This window comes from Apium graveolens, chromosome 4, assembly GCF_009905375.1.
Source record: "Apium graveolens cultivar Ventura chromosome 4, ASM990537v1, whole genome shotgun sequence".
Classification (NCBI taxonomy): domain Eukaryota; kingdom Viridiplantae; phylum Streptophyta; class Magnoliopsida; order Apiales; family Apiaceae; genus Apium; species Apium graveolens.
The window spans coordinates 150,603,924-150,609,394 of record NC_133650.1 but is presented as its reverse complement, the minus strand read 5'-3'; the positions used below and the strand labels follow the sequence as shown (position 1 = coordinate 150,609,394).

Below are 5,471 nucleotides of genomic sequence, written 5' to 3'. Positions count from 1 at the left end.
GTTGGAAATTGATTTTGGAAAAAAATTCCCGTTTTCCCCCTTAAACTGCCTTTTATTTTTTTCCAGAGTCGGGACAGGGCATGGGCGCGCGCTACTTCTGCCAAACCGGCGCGGCTGCATGTTGTAACAGCGCGGGCACTCGGTGTTTCTGTGTAAATGGCACGGCCGCGCACTGGGACAACGCGGGCGCGCCAGGCTTCTGTAGTCAGACCTGAATTTTTCCATTTTTTTATTTTGTTTTGTGATTTTCTCTTTTCTTCTTGCTTCCTCTACTTACTAATGTACAACAACTTGGGTTACCTCCCAAGAAGCGCTTCTTTTATGTCGCTAGCTCAACGTAGAATCTTGAGATCAAGCGGACAATAAAACGACACTAACCACTTCACGGTTTGCCGTGTCACCATAATAATGCTTCAACCATTGACCATTTACCTTGAATGTTTGGCCCGGATCATTCTCAAAAATTTCCACCGCTCCATGAAACACAGTTTTGATTATGAAGGGCCCTGACCATCTTAACTTTAACTTTCCAGGAAAAAGACGAAGACGAGAGTTGAATAAAAGAACTTGTTGCCCTGGAACAAATTTATTGAGCACTAGACCCCGATCGTGCCACCTCTTGACTTTCTCCATATACATCTTGTTGTTCTCATAAGCTTGAAGTCGAAACTCGTCAAGTTCATTTAACTGAAGCATCTTCTTCTTTGCGGCTGCATCCAAGTCCAGATTCAATTTCTTCAAAGCCCAATATGCTTTATGCTCGAGCTCCACAGGTAAATGACACCTGTTACCATACACCAACTGAAACGGTGACATTCCCAATGGAGTCTTATATGCTGTTCTATATGCCCAAACAGCTTCATCAAGCTTCAAAGACCAATCCTTCCTTGATGGACATACCACATTCTCCAAATGCGCTTGATCTTTTTGTTAGATACCTCAGCTTAACCATTTGTCTGAGGATGATAAGCCGTAGCAATGCGATGATTCACAATATACCTTTTCATCATTGCAGTGAACTTGCGATTGTAAAAATGCGACCCCTTATCACTGATTATGACTCTTGGAGTTCCAAACCTTGTGAATATTTGTTTGTAAAGAAAATTAAGCACCACTTTCGCATCATTTTTTGGCAACGCCTTAACTTCAACCCATTTCGACACATAATCAACTGCCAAAAAGATATATTGATTGTTACAAGACGAGACAAATGGCCCCATAAAGTCAATTCCCCAAACATCGAAGACCTCAACCTCGAGAAGTACATTAAGAGGCATCTCATCCTCTTTAGACATATTACCCACATGTTGACATCGATCATATTTCAAAATGAACTGATGAGCATCTTTAAACAAAGTTGGCCAAAAGAAACCTGCTTGAAGAACACGAGCTGCTGTCTTTCTCCACAATAATGTCCTCCATAAGCTGTTGAGTGGTAATATCGCAAGATCCCCCCCCCCCCCCGTTTCGCTGGAAGATTTACATCTCCTGATGATTTGGTCAGCTCCTTGGCGAAAAAGAAACGGCTCATCCCATATATACTACTTCATCTCATGAAGAAACTTCTTCCTTTGAGCATAAGATAAGTCAGGAGGCATGATATTACTCATAAGGTAGTTTACAATGTCTGCAAACCATGGCTCTTCTTCCTGCACTCCAAACAGCTGCTCGTCAGGAAAAGACTCATTTATCAATGTCTTATCCAATGAAGTCGTATTAGGATTCTCTAAACGCGAGAAATGATCAGCAACTTGATTTTCAGTTCATTTTCTGTCCTTGATCTCTAGTTCAAATTCTTGGAGCAAAAGAACCCATCGAATCAATCTAGGCTTTGAGTCCTTCTTTGAGACGAGATATCAAATGGCGGCAAGATCAGTGAAAACTGTCACCCTAGTCCCAAGTAGATAAGATCGAAATTTCTCAAAACCGTAGACAATAGCCAAAAGTTCTTTCTCCGTAGTAGTGTAATTTAGTTGAGCACCATTTAGAGTCTTACTAGTGTAGTAGACTGCATGAAATATATTATTCTTTTTCTGCCCAAGAACTGCTCCAACTGCATAGTCACTTGCATCACACATCATCTCAAAATGCTCATTCCAATCAGATATGACAGGTGCCATGATTAAACTCTTCTTCAATATCTCAAAAGCTGCAAGGCACTCTTCATTGAATTTAAAAGGAACATCTTTCTCTAACAGACTGCACAAAAGCTTTGAAATTTTCCAAAAATCCTTGATGAAACGCCTGTAGAAACCCACATGACTAAGAAAACTGTGAATTCCCTTGACAGAAATAGGTGGAGGAAGATTCTCAATGACCCCACATTGGCCTTATCCATCTCTAGACCTTTATTGGAAACCTTGTGCCCGAGAATAATGCCTTGACGCACCATAAAATGACATTTCTCCCAACTAAGAACTAGATTGGTATCAACACACCTCTTGAGAATGTGTCCCAGATTCTGCAAGCATTCATCAAAAGAATCGCCAAAGACTGAGAAGTCGTCTATGAATACCTCCACATTCTGGCCAATCATGTCAGAAAAGATGGACATCATACATCTCTGAAATGTGGCTGATGCACCACATAGACCAAAAGAAACTCGTCTGAAGGCAAAAGTACCAAATGGACAAGTGAAGGTAGTCTTCTCCTGATCTTCTGGAGCGATACAAATCTGATGGTAACCCGAATAGCAATCCAGAAGACAGTAATACTCATGCCCGGCCAACCTGTCAAGCATCTGATCAATGAAGGGCAATAAAAAATGGTCCTTCCTAGTGGCTTTGTTCAGCTTTTGATAGTCCATGCAGACTCTCCACCCCGTGACTGTCCGTGTAGGAATAAGCTCATTCTTCTTATTTACTACCACAGTAATTCCACCTTTCTTTGGCACACATTGAACTGGGCTTACCCATAAACTTTCAGAGATAGGATAGATCATCCATGTATCTAGCCACTTCAGAATTTCCTTCTTCACTACTTCCTTCATGATAGGATAAAATCTTCTTTGTTGCTCGACTGTAGGCTTGCTACCTTCCTCTAGCAGAATTTTATGGATACAGTAAGAAGGGCTGATCCCCTTGATATCCTCTATAGTCCATCCAATTGCCGATTTGAACTCTCTCAGAATCCTCAATAGCTTTTCCTCATCACTACCTGAAAGGTCAGATGCAATAATAATAGGTAGAGTAGATGGATCACCTAAAAACGCATACCTCAAATGCTCAGGTAAAGGCTTAAGCTCAAGAGATTGAGCTTCCTCAATAGAAGGTTTGAGGCGTTTAGAAGCTTTGTTCAATTCTTCGATTCCAAGAGATTCAAAAGGCATATCAATCTTCCTCTTCTAAGGTAAAGCATTCAAATACTACAATTGCTCTTCACCTTCGTCATCTTCACTATCTGAATTCCCCAATACGGCTTTTTCTAAGACATCAGACTTTAGCAATTGATCAAGTTCCAATGTGACCACTGAATCGACCAACTCCACTTTTAAGCACTCCTCATTATCATTAGGAAATTTCATAGATTTGAACATATTAAAAGTCACATCTTGATCCAGTACTCGCATTGTAGGCTCACCCTTCTGCACATCTATCCAGGTTCGGCCAGTTGCCAAGAAAGGTCTTCCCAAGATTATGGGAATCTTCTTATCCTCCTCAAAGTCAAGAATTACAAAATCAGCAGGGAAGATGAGTTTATCAACCTTGACCAAAACATCCTCCACTATACCTCATGGATATGTAATAGAATGGTCGGCCAACTACAAGGTCATATACGTCGGTTTGGGATCAGATAAGTCCAACTGCTTGAAGATTGACAAATGCATCAGATTGATGCTAGCCCCCAAGTCACATAAGCATCTGTCAAAAGACACTTTTTTTCCAATAGTACATGGAATAGGTAACTTATGTTGCAGCACAGCACTGCAATCCTCCGTGAGAGCGACAGTCTCTAAATCAACTAACTTCACCTTCCGAGATAGAATGCCTTTCATAAACTTTGCATAACTAGACATCTGCTCGAGAGCCTCAGCGAAAGGTATGTTGATATGAAGTTTCTTGAACACCTCTAGAAACTTCTCAAATTGTTTGTCCAACTTTTTCTTCTGTAGATGCTTAGGAAAAGATGATGGAGGATAGATCTATTTCTCCTCTATATTAACCTTAGGCGGAGTCTGCTCAACAATAGTCTTCTTGGTTCCACTTCTTCATCCTGCTGCTTTGCTTCTTTCTCAGCCCCAGCTTCTTCGGTCAACTCTTGAGTTTGTTCGGGATTCACAACCTTCCTAGACCTCAAAGTGATTGCCTTTACCTACTCCTTAGCTTCCATCTTTCCTGGAACTTTAGTGTCACTAGGCAATGTACCAGGTTGATGATTTAGCAAGGCATTGGCAATTTGCCCAATTTGATTTTCCAAGGTCTTGATAGAAGTAGCTTGACTCTTGCACATAAGCTTCAACTCCTCTAATTCAGATTTTTCATTAGCTTGTTGCTGCTGGAGCTGTAGTCTTGGTGCATACTACGGTTGCTGAAAACCAGGGGGGTTGTACTACTTAGGTGGATACTGCTGATAAGGCTGCTGAACCGCATTCTGAGCGTTGCTCCAATTGAAATTAGGATGATTGCGGTTGTTAGGATGATAGGTGGCTGTCACAGGTTACTGCGATCGTTGGAAGTTGCTCACGAACTGAGCTGATTCACTAGAAATTGCACACTAATCAGTCTCATGGGTACTAACACAAAGCTCACATACACTAGTGATTTGATTAACTCCATAATTAGCCAAAGTGTCCACCTTCATTGTCAAAGCCTTTAAGTTGGGCAGCGATAGCAGTTGCTGCGTCCAACTCCAGAATTCCTGCAGCTTTCCCTTGAGTCAGTTTCTGGGAAGGGTTCTAGTACTCATTAGCAGCCATCAGTTTAATAAGTTCATAAGCTTCATCATAGCTCTTAGCCCACAAGGCTCCTCCTGATGCTGCATCAAGCATGGGTCTAGAAGTAGGACCCAATCCATTGTAGAAACAATTAATAATCATCCAATTAGGCATGCCATGGTGTGGGAACTTCCTTAGCATCTCCTTATATCGATCCCAAGCCTCACACAGAGATTCTCCAGTTTGCTGCACGAACTGGGTAAGAGCATTCCTGATTGCAGCAGTATTCGCCATGGGGAAGAATTTAGTGAGAAACTTTTGAGCAAGATCTTCCCAAGTTGTGATAGACCCTGCTGGTAGAGAGTGTAACCAGTACTTAGCTTTGTCCCTCAGAGAGAATGGGAAAAGACGAAGCTTGATAGCATCTTCAGTCACATCATTGAATTTGAAAGTGTCGCAGATCCCGATGAAATCCCTGATGTGCATGTTGGGGTCTTCAGTTGGAGAACCCCCAAACTGAACTGAGTTCTGTATCATCAGGATCGTGCTTGACTTGATCTCAAAAGTGTTAGCCCTGATGGCTGGTCTGATGATGCTA

General features: G+C 41.8%; 1 non-coding gene across 1 annotated transcript; it reads left to right on the top strand.

The window, feature by feature from the left end:
- Window positions 1–5,045: 5,045 nt before the first annotated feature.
- LOC141723166 (small nucleolar RNA R71) lies at window positions 5,046–5,152 on the top strand. Its single transcript, XR_012576155.1, has one exon. It is a non-coding gene; the product is annotated as a small nucleolar RNA R71 (small nucleolar RNA).
- Window positions 5,153–5,471: the final 319 nt, after the last annotated feature.